The sequence below is a fragment of the Helianthus annuus genome, chromosome 1 (genome assembly GCF_002127325.2).
Source record: "Helianthus annuus cultivar XRQ/B chromosome 1, HanXRQr2.0-SUNRISE, whole genome shotgun sequence".
Taxonomy (NCBI): Eukaryota; Viridiplantae; Streptophyta; class Magnoliopsida; order Asterales; family Asteraceae; genus Helianthus; species Helianthus annuus.
The window spans coordinates 91,497,561-91,509,632 of NC_035433.2; the positions used below are offsets into that span (position 1 = coordinate 91,497,561).

The window sequence follows — 12,072 nt, forward strand, 5'->3', positions numbered from 1 at the left end:
ACAAAAATTAAATAAAGAATATAAAATACAATATAATTGTACCAATCTTGATTCAAAGCCAATGTCTTTGGAAAACTTCAACCGCATCTACGAGATCAAAACTCCGCTGCAAGACAAGCAAATTGTTGGCGGTTTTTGGTTGAGGCACGTGTTCAACACGCTTCCCTTAAAACAGATTCCGCGCCTCCTCTCAGACGGTCTGTCTCCCAAGGTACAACAACCGGAACAGTATATGTACTGCCGGAGATGACTCTCATGCCCGAGATAGCACCGGGTATAATTTGGTGTTCACACAATTAGGAAAAAATGAAGTTGAGAAAAGAATAATTTAGAGAGTGCTCCTCTCTAAATTTTCAAGGAACAAAAGACCAATTTGTTGTGTCTATTTTTCTTCTTCTACACAAATGAATAAACCATATTCATTTTATAATTAGATGCATAGACTCATTTAACCCTCTTAATGATGACATAAACACGATCATTAATCTTGTAATTAACAAGATCATTAATCTTGTAATTAACAAGATAATTAATCTTGTAATAAAAAGGGTTAAACTCTAACTTAATGGATATTAAGTGGTAGTAAAAAGAAACTGCCATTCAACTTATGGCACTAGTGGAAACCGTCTAACATTAACTCTCTAGTAAGTAGACTGGTTTGACCGGTCGAACGCGCATGCATGCGCGCCTTAGTTGAGCCTACACTACGCTTCCGCGGAGACACACCTTCTTGCGCCACGCGCTAATTGGATGCCACTATGCATACCAGGATGCCACTTGGTTATGCGTCATCCATACTCGCGTGCCACTTGCAGTCTTCGCCATAGCCAATGACGTGCGCCATGCCAAGGCATCCGCCTACGCCACCCAAGGGTGCGCCATAAGCGGACCCGCCATGTATCTGACCACGCGCTCATGGGCAAAAATACAAAGGCGGTGTGCGAAGTTCAAAGCGCACCACATTGGGCTTATAGCCCACATCACGCGCGCATATGTGTAGGTGCGGTGCACCCTTTGGTCCCCACTAGTGTTTGCCTTCAAGGAGTGCTCCTCCTTATATACCACTTTAAGTTTTGTCATTCCACCTATGTGGGACAAGATGACAAATCTCAATCCATTTTTCTCATCTTTGTTTGTTCCAAACATACAGCTTCAAGCTTCGATATCTCATTCAACTTAGCTCTATTTGGACATAGTTTGAACACAAACCCATAAATAATTATTTATACAACACATATATAAATATTATTCATGTCCAAAATATTTAGTGAAAAACTCATTTTCACTAAATTTCCAACATTAACTTCTCATTACTCTCAATCAAACAGTATTCTTAATTGGTTATTGTTCGTTTGCTGCAAATCAAAATTAAGTTTGGATATATTAATCAATTAGGTTATTAGTTAAATCCAACATTATCCCTAATAAGAGTTAGTATGAACTCATATTAGCAAGATATGCTTTGCTGCTATTGGCTTGGTTACTTAAGGCGATTATCTTGGTTGTACATCCAGGCTGATCCATAACTTGAAGCTATCAGGAAAAGAAGAATGCAAAAGCTTATGGCTCAACGTGGTGGTGTAAGTGAATTTTTTTTGTTAACTGGCTGATTTGGATTCATTTTGTATACTGGTATTAACTATGGAACTTGCATATAAACAGGGAAGTCAACAACACCTGAGCAGCAGAAAGCCCAAGAAGAAGCAAAAAGATTCTTTTTCTTCTTATTAATTGCTTCATATCTTTATAATTCGGGTAGTCTCAAAGTAAGTGTCTACTTTTGAGGTTGTTAGTAGTATAAGGAAATCTTGGTTTTAATCAAAATCGATTAGTGGTCATATGATTTGTTACAAAGGGGAGTTATTGTTGTTTTTCTCTTTTGCTGATTTGACTTCTTAAAACGCATCCAGCAAGGTAGATGAACGAAGGCAAATGATGCTTAGTCAGATATTGTCATCTCAAGCACATGAAAGACGTGAGTAGTTTTGCCTTTTAAATTCTTCTTGCAAAGTTATCTTTTTTATAACACCATTTAACTTGATATATGTATCTTTGAGGACTTTATGCAGTTGCTCGCAAAGCATTAGTGAAACCTGAGAAGGCCTGAGGCGTTGAAGATGTTATTCTAAGGGCTGCCTAAATGGGTCAGATTGTAGAAAAGGTAGCTATTTTGTGTATAAATTCATTTCAATTTCATCATGAAATGTTCATTCGATTGGCTTTAGAAAGTGCAAATCGTTCGAGGCGTTTTAAGTCCTGAAAGCCGAAAACAAAAGATGCATCTCTCGCAAACCATCCGTAATCTCTTCATCATTTTATTGGTTTTGCATATCAGCCTCATCTCCCTAAGGCGTTTTTCTGATTGACCACCGCTTTTTAAAACTATGTTTCTTGAATTCTTGGAGTCGAGTTAGCTACGTTACCTACTGAAAACATCATTTTCGTGTATTAATTCTTTGGTATACAGGTGATGAAACACAGGATAACTCCGGTGGTTAACCAGCTGGATCGTCTCTTATGTGGGTTCAATCTCCTTCTCTACTCGCAAATGACTGGAGTCCTACAAAACAGTAACACCGTTAGCTCGTTAAGAGGGGAATATGGGGGTTTCCCTCTTAACCGGGCTCCGGCGTGAGAATACGTACTACTCCGAGGAAGAAAACAGTGTGTGTTGTGAGTGAAAGTGAGGAGAATAGAATGGATAACCTGAGTGATGAAGGGTCCTATTTATAGCCGGAGGGTGAAGGAGGAGGAGCAACCTTGCCAGCTGTTATCGGGCGCCAGCTGTCCGACCAAGGGGAATATCCTCTTGGTCTCCTCTGCCGCGTTCAGGATAGTGGTCCACGTGGCGCGCCGATATTCATCCATGCTGGAGAAAACGTACTGCTGTTGTCGGTCTGCTCCCAGATTTGTTGTAGGTCTACATGGCGCTCGGTGACTGGTGACACGTGTTGTCCTTTCTGTCGGAAGGATCATCTTTGGTGCCACCTTGACGTCTTCCAGAAGCTTCTAGATTTACTTGCTGATGTAGGCGCCATGTTGGACGTAAAAAGCGGTGTGGTCCCTGCCATGTGGACAAGGAGTTGGGACCATACCTCTTCAAGTCCCCCTAGTCCAGTGTGCCTTCTAGTTGAGTTGATCATATAGGAGGGATTCTGAGCTTCTGGATTTACTTGCTGATGTAGGCGCCATGTTGGACGTAAAAAGCGGTGTGGTCCCTGCCATGTGGACAAGGAGTTGGGACCATACCTCTTCAAGTCCCCCTAGTCCAGTGTGCCTTCTAGTTGAGTTGATCGTCTAGGAGGGATTCTGGACTTATAAGGGTAGTGGTTGTCATTGTTGTTTTGTTAAAACGCATGCTGGTTACCTTGCACGGTTGAGCCTAGTGCACACAAGGCGCGTGGCGTATAATGGTGTATGATGACAGCTTTACAAAGTTGAGCCAAGTGGACGCGTGGCGCATGGCGTATGATGACAATCTTTACAAAGTTGAGCCAAGTGGACGCGTGGCGCATGGCGTATGATGGCAATCTTTACAAAGTTGAGCCAAGTGGACGTGGCGCACGGCGTGTGATGGCAACCTTTACAAAGTTGAGCCAAGTGGACGCGTGGCGTATGGCGCACGATGTCAACCTATACAAAGTTGAGCCAAGTGGACGTGTGGCGCATGGCGTATGATGGCAACTTTACAAAGTTGGGCCAAGTGGGCGGTGTGGCGCATGGCGTATGATGGCAACTTTACAAAGTTGGGCCAAGTGGACGTGTGGCGCATGGCGTATGACTGTTCCTTCAAAGAGAAGTTTCTTTTCTTGACTTGAAGACAACTGACATGACCGTCTGATGTCTCTGTCTTTTCGGAGGTGAACAGTCGCCCTTGCGGTGTGTCAATTGCTTTTTCGCCAGGGTGTCAGGTCTGTGCCGCCCACATTTCCGAAAAACAAGGTGACGGTTTCTCTTTCCTCTGACGTGTCTTTCTCCCGTTGGCCGACGATCTGCCTTCCTGACGGTCCACTACCCATCGCATTTAATGCGATGGGTATAAATAGATGGCGGTTCCCTATTCTCTTTTCACTTTTGAATTTCAAACTCCGTTTTTTCTCTCTTCTTCCTTCTCTTATCTTCTTCTTCATATCTCTTCTTTCTTTCTTAGATCTCTGAGTTATTCTTCTTGTGATCATGTCTACCGGAGTGAATCCTTCCACTAAGAAGAGAAAGTATAAACCTAGGAACCCTCCTGGTCCTGATCGTGCTGAGATTAATTGGAAAGAAGAAGAGTTCCACAACCTTGTTCGTGACATGGGTTTTCATTCTGAGTGGGGTGCCCAGTTCCCAACTCCCAACTCCACTGCTATGGACGCTCCCCCGGGGTATATAGAATTGTACGCTGCTTTCTTCCGAGAGGGTAACTTCCGTCTCCCTATGACGAAGTTCACTGTTGAAGTTTTGACAAACTATGGGTTACATATCTCTCAGATTAACGCCTTAGGGTTGCCTCGGCTTACACATTTTGAATTTATATGCAAAGCCAACCGTATTGAGCCAACCTTTGAGATGTTTAACGTTTTTTATTTTGTGAGTTATACTAGTGTCTTCTACTCCTTTAACTCCCGGACCAGTGGGGTTAGTCCTTGTAGTACTAACCCACCGAAAAATCTGCATGACTGGAAGCAGAAGTTTTTCTATATTCGTCGTGGAGTCATTCCGATCAATATGCATTACCGAGCAGAGAGTGAAAGCGTTCCCCGGAAGGCCACCCCTATTTCCCAACTTGAAGAGAGGGCGCTGGTGGGGGCTGGTATGAGCATGTTGTTGGTCTCGAAGAACCCTATTGGTATCCCTGTTTATGGCTATCAGGGGAAAGGTATTAGTGTTGCTCAATTTATGTTTGTGTTCTTTTTTTATTTCGTTATGCTCTCCCTCATGTTTTCGTACTTTGTAGTTGGGTATAATTTGTTGAATGTTCTCGATCCAAAGGCTGCTGGTGCCATAGTTGAAGTGATACTGCCTGAAGGGAGACCTGTGTGGTTAGACCAGATCCGGGACCGTTTCTTGCACCCTACCAGTGATAGTTTTGCTACTTGTGCCAATACTATCTTAGGTGAAGATGATGGGGGTGATTTTGATGATACTTCTGATCCTACTCGAGAGGAGGTTATTATCCTCTCGAGCGAGGGTTTTGACAGATCACGTGAAGGCCTAGTCCCTCATTCCCCGCGTGTCACACCCCGACAATGTTAAAACAACAAACCGTGGTGGAAACGTCGGGGAGTGTTGTAACAGAATTATTGTTTCACAACCATGGATACAAAAAGTTTTGTTTTATTGATTCGTTAAGTAAATTACATTGTCTTAAAACCAAATAAACAAGTTAAATACCGTCTATCATTGTTTTTATGTCACTAAGGCCTCGTCCAGATCCTAAGTGAACACAAGCTTCCTAGCAATCAACATAAAGCAATACCACCAGAAACATATGTGAAAATAAAGTCAGCAAAGAAATGCTGGCGAGTACATAGGTTTTAGGAGAGTTTCGGATTCATGGCTCGTTTATATGTTGCAGTACCTTATTAAACTACAAGAGTCAAAAGTACAAACCTCGTTTTGAAAAGTGTATTGCAACATAATTTAACCAACTCAAATCAAGATGGTTATTGTATATAAAATCTCGTAGCCATGATTCTTAACCCCAAAACATTTGTTTTAGTAAACCAACTCGTAAACATCTCGTAAAAACTCGTTAATAAAACTCGTATGGTTTATATCATTTCGAAAACCTCGTTGTGTGATATCGTTTCAAAATCGTTTCCCCAGTGAACTAAATAATGACACAAAATGTACTATGATAAAAGCACTTATATATAAGATGTACCAGCGGCGTATCTACCATGTTTTTATCATGCTACACACGTCCCATTATCTAATCACTACCCAAAACCAATAATTTATCCAATTCGTTTATCTCGTTTAAGTCGTCTCAAATCGTTTAACTCGTCCCAAAATCGTATTCGTTTTAACTGTGAAACTACTTATGGTCATCTCGCTAATAACATTCAAACCTTCGTGACTCGACTATCTCGCTTCTCGCATTAACAAACCACCAAAGGGTAAGTTAACAATCATCAGATTCGGTCGTTACCTACATAACCCCCCACACATAACCATGGGTGTAGTCTGATAACGGGATTTGTCAGATCCTATGGTACCATAACCTAATACTGGTCGGTTCGGCCAAAATTAATGAATGTCATTCGTTATGTAACTACAACCAACAAGTTCGTTTACATTATCGAAATCGTTATTAGTTTAATATAAACCATTTAAATCGTTTTTGAAACCATCGTTTAAATATCGAAATCATTTTAATACATATGAATCACCCCAAAACAATTGAAAACAGTAAAATAGGGGAACTATGTACTCACATCGAAGTGCAAAGTATCCTCAATCTAAAGAACTCAACAAGCTTAATCAAACCAAGGAAACTCAAGCAGTACCTAACAATCAGATCACTAGTAAATAAATTGACACCTAAATCGGAAGATCGGACAGAATGAGGTCTCGTAAACCAAATGAGTGTAGGAACTCATATGTTATGGTTTAACAAAGCCTACATTCTAAATTGGAACTTAACCTAAGTGCTTTCGACCCGTTATGACCCGTTTAGGTAGCTTACGCTACTTTAACGTGTCGTTCGTGTAAAACACGTTCGAGACGTCTAACTAGTCCTATGACAAGTATTATATGCCCTAACATGTTTATTTATGTTGCATAATCAGTTATGTGAAAAATGTTTAGGTTACATATGCTTAAAATCCAATTATGCATGAAAAGGGCATTTTGGTAAATTACCTAAGGCATATAAACTACCTATCATACAACTATTTAAACTAGGTGACCATAAGGTATAACCTCGGAAAGTTATTCCCTATGTAACTATGGTCACTAAACATGCTTGGTCGGATCCTAATGATCGACCAAACGGGTCGAGTTCGAAAGTCTAAGCGGTGGTTTAGACCGCTTGACTTACGACTCTAAACAAGCACTAAGCTAAAAGTGACGAGCTAAGCATGTTAAATCATGCTTAACTAAGCTAGAAAACAAGTTTTGATATCAAAAAAAAGTGTTTTGATACCAAGAGTAGTTTGGTTGCAAAATACGCTTAAATGCGCATTTTGACCGAAACTACGACTCGTCACTACGCCTAGTCAACGTGGTAATCAGTAGGTATAGTCACAAGGGACTATAACCATCGTGATTACGCTCACGTTGCGAAGTTCAAACGAACTTCTCGTTGACCATTGACTGGTCAAAGCTGAAAGTCAAACAGAGTTTAGCTTTTAAGCTAGAAAGCGATAAAAGAACGAAAGAGGACTTACAAAGGGTCCAAATAGATTTGATTCTAAGTATTCTCAGGTAGGTAGTGAATAATCACAACCACTTAGAGAAATCTCAGATCAAATGTGAGGAAATGAATGGGAGGGTATGCCTATTTATACTTTTCGCAAAACCGTTAAGATCATTTCTTGGCAAAGGGGGAATGATCTTGACCTTACAAGTGGGCAAATGGTTTTGGTATACTATGGGACATGTTAAACCATCAATTTCTAGCAAATGGTATCCCAAAACAAGCTTTGAAAACCATCAAAACCTCAAAATTGAGCCAGATTCAATGTTTCTGTCTGCAAGTCTGGCGCGGGCCGCATAGCCCCAGACAGTATCTTACGCGGGCCGCCTAGGCCACTTTGGCAGAATGTCAGTTTTAGCCCCTGAACTTGTAAAACTTGCATTTTGATGCATTTTTGGCACGTTTAAGCCCCGTTTACCCCATTTCAAGGCTCTAAAATGATGTCAAAGTGTAGGGAACTCAAAACATGCTCAAAAACATCTCGGATGTCGGTTCGTTTGGTCGTACAATCACGTTGTTCGGTTAACTACGACGGAATTCGTAACGAACGCAAAAACGATCCAAATCAAGCGACGGATGGAATTTTATCATGCCAATCACTAAAATAGAATATTTTAATGCTTACATAAATTTTTGGGTGTCCGGATATATTCAGAACGTAAGATATGCGCGAAAATGCAAACTTATGCACTTTTTGACGCTTTTAGTTCCTACTGATCAATAAAGTTTGTTTTATCATACCGGACCCTTCAAAGCCTATTTCTGTGACACCCCAGGAAAAACCAGCAAACAACGCAACTTAACTAGCTTACTCAGTAACCACGTGCTAAATTTCGGGATGAAATTTTCTTAACAGGGGGAGAATGTGACAACCCTCAAATTTGCATGTAACCGTACAGTTTATTAATGATAATAAAAGTACTTGATGACTGTGCTGAATCATTTAACTGCTCTCCGATTACTGTGTTATAGTTACATGTGCGTGTTAGCATACTAGTAGTATACAGAAAAGTTGCTAAATAGTCCAGTATATTTTCCTGTGTGTTAGGAATTAATTTCGTTACAAAAAGATGCACAAAAGACGCTTTACGGGACAATTAAACGCTTTAACGAAACGATGCGAAACCGAACAACCAGACAATACCCGAGATATGAAAATATTGACAGAAATATTATTTTATCATTTTAAATTAGTTACGGTCATAAAAATCCCTATACACCATGTAAACATAACATACACCCACTATACTTGTAAACACCCTTAACCTTCTAACTTAATACCTACTAATTACCAAGAATTTACATTCCCCCCCCCCAACCGATTTTCAGCCAATAATTACTAGAATATTTTGTTAAGATTTTTATTCTTGTAATCTTCACTCTTATTGGCCAATAGATAGGCCATGATGACCTTAGGATTTGAGTGTGCATGTTTCCAAGACTTACCATCATTTCTATCAAGCTAACACTCAACCTCTCTCTCTCCTCCCTTCTTATTTTCGGCACAAGCACCCCCCCTCTCCATAACCGAATTCACCATCACCTCCCTTCACCATCTCCATTTCTTTCACTAAAAGCTCTCTTTCAAGTGTGAAGCTTTTCCATAGGAGTGCAAGATTAAAGGGTTTCCAAGGAAGCTTTGTTCAAGTCCTTCACCATCTTCTTCTCTTCATTTTTGTTCTAGATTCCTACCCTAGCCTTGTGCTAGTAGTAAGTCTCTTCACACCCTTGTTCCATCTTGTTCTTGTTATGTTTTGTTTGAATGTTCATGACACACAAGAGCTTAAACACTAAAATATGAACTTAAGTTTCTGCCTAAAAACTTTATGTAAAAAGGTTGTGTGAGGTTGAAATCTGAATGATTTAGGGTTGGTTAAAGCATGATTGAAGTATTAACATTTGTTCATCAATAAACCATGGTTAGGATCTTCGTTTATGCACTTTTAGTCACTTCTACAATGTAAACAGCTTGCTGAGTTGGATTTCCAGCCAACTTCAACAGGCTGTAACGGGATCATTTTAAATCGAAAAACGGATTTTCTGAAGCCTAAAATGAATATTCTGGAATAACTAAACAAATGGCACTGGAATCATAATTTTTCGAAACCGTTTACTATTTTTAAAAGACTGTTTTTGGACAGCAGCTCAAGCTGCATTTTTACTGCAGAAAAAGTGTGTTGTTTTCGAAGTCATAACCTGAAACCTGAGTGAAACCGACTCATGGAATTTTTACAGTAGAAGGACACCGTTGTCAGGACGACCCTCCAACTGGAATTTTGTCAAACGGACTTACGGTTAATTTTTAGTGAATATTCCCGTAAACTGCAACCAGAAAGTAACAAATCAGATTGCAGTCAAGAAAATGATTTTCTATAAAATATGCGTAACGAACTGGACTTTTATATTTTTACATAATAAACTTTGGAACATATAGAACCTTCTGTAAAAATTTGAGAATTTTTGGAAAAGGTTAACTATTTTATTAAAATGCTCGAAAACAGTCCAGTTTCGATTAATAAAGCTGAAACGACATAAATAGTGATTTGCGTGTCTAAATGTCGAGTGGGTTATCCGAGAATGCTATAGCATGTTATATGTCAATAAAAGTGTTATGTGCAATATTGTATGTTTGCCTACGAGTGGGGAATAGATGGGAAACTTAGAAGGGCATGAACCGTTAAAGTGATGCATGTTATGTGATAGATACGTGTAGGGACTTTGTGTTCTATTTGAAATCACTAATAAACTAAGTGATAATTATACTAGGGCGTGATTGACCGACCTTGACTATTAGCTATATTTGAGAATCAAACCGAGCAACTAAGGTGAGTTCACACTCTTTCCAAGGCATGGGATTCCCGGTGGGTTGGGAATGAGATTGAATGGCTACTCGAACTATCATTTCTATTAAACTACTTACTACTGTCCTCGGATTGAAGGGCACGTACGTAAAGCCTACGTACACAACCATAAGACCATCAACTCTATCAATTGAAGTCCCTCATTTATCGACTTAATCGCCGAGGCCTATGGCGAGCGGGTCATTAGTTAATAGCGCTATTAGGTTTAACAAACCTCACACCGTGCCAGTCGGACGGGCGTGTACTAATGGACTATGGGCAAAGGGTCAATGCTGATAGACATTGACTTAGGGCACCTCTTACATATTCGTAGCAGTCGATACGCGTGGTCTAGTAACACATGGGAAGCCCCCACCAATCTTCGCAAACATGTCAGAAAGACCGCGATACGAATTTATACGACACATGATTTACATAACGAACAAATGATTTACGAAACGAATGCTATAACTAAACAACCAGCTGTGAATTCACTCAACTTTGTTGTTGACTCGTTGTTACATGCCTTACAGGTCGCTAAATGCTTGGAGCTTGCACGAAGAAGGAGTCGTTGTGGTGTACGGACTTTTATGTTCCGTGCTTAATATTTAAATCTTTATGAACTTATTAAACTTGCGTTTTGGACTTTAAACTTATGGACTATGAACTTATATTTTGGTATCACATATTATGCTTCCGCTGTTTAATTTAAAACTTGGTTAACCGGCTTTTGGTCACCAATTGTATTGTGGTTGGTTTTATTTACTTAAATACGTTGTTCAATATGATTGGTGGCTCGATCTTGGTCACGTCACGCCTCCAAGCGGTGGTACTCCGCATGGTGGATTTTGGGGGTGTGACAATTTCTAAGCTATGTAAAGGATATTTAGGGTATGTTTAACTTATGATCAAGTTCCGGAATGTTCGTTACCATACAAATCGGTATAGTTTCGCAGTTTGACACAAATAGTCCCTGCGATCGAACAAACTTGTTTTCAACATGCCAAACCATCCAAAACTTATTTCTAAGTTATGTGGAGGTTATTTAAGGTATGTTAAGCCTATGTCACTATTCCGGAGTGTTTGTCGCGTTATACTGACTGCGTTTACGCACCAGTTTGCGTATAACCTTCCAGAAAGTGATTTAAAGCTTGAAATTGGAATAAAATTAAATTGAAAAATCCTCAAACATAAATACACACATAATAACACCAAAACACATATAATAACACCAAAGCACATTGTTTTATTGATAAATAGCAATGTTTTACATCATACAACGATTACAGAACACAGTTGTCACAGTCTCCCCTACTTTAGGAAATTTCATCCCGAAATTTTATTTAGAGGAAACTTGTGAAAGCAAATGCGAATATTTCGTCTTCATCTGGTCCTCACGTTCCCAAGTAAACTCTGGGCCACGTTTGGATTCCCAGTGAACTTTTACTGATCGAATCCGTTTGTTCTTCAACTGTTTGAAAGTACGGTCCACTATCTCCACAGGTTTCTCGACAATGTGCATCGTTTCATCGATTCGGATCTCGTCGAGAGGAATGTGAAGATCAGCGTCAGCTAAACACTTTCGCAAATTGGACACGTAAAAAGTCGGGTGAATGTTTCCAAGCTCTGGAGGTAGCTCTAGTCGATAAGCAACCTTTCCAACTCTTTCAACAATCTTAAATGGTCCAAAATATCGAGGTGCAAGTTTTCCTTTCTTTACAAATCTTACCACTCCCTTCCAAGGTGACACCTTGAGTAGGACATCGTCTCCGACTTGAAATTCTAGGGGCTTGCGTCGCATATCTGCGTAACTCTTTTGACGGCTTC

The 12,072-nt window shown here is 40.0% G+C and overlaps 1 pseudogene; it reads left to right on the forward strand.

Annotated features, from left to right (window-relative positions):
• Positions 1 to 1,457: 1,457 nt before the first annotated feature.
• The window catches only part of LOC110930363, a 45,540-nt pseudogene continuing 34,925 nt past the window's right edge, over positions 1,458 to 12,072 (forward strand).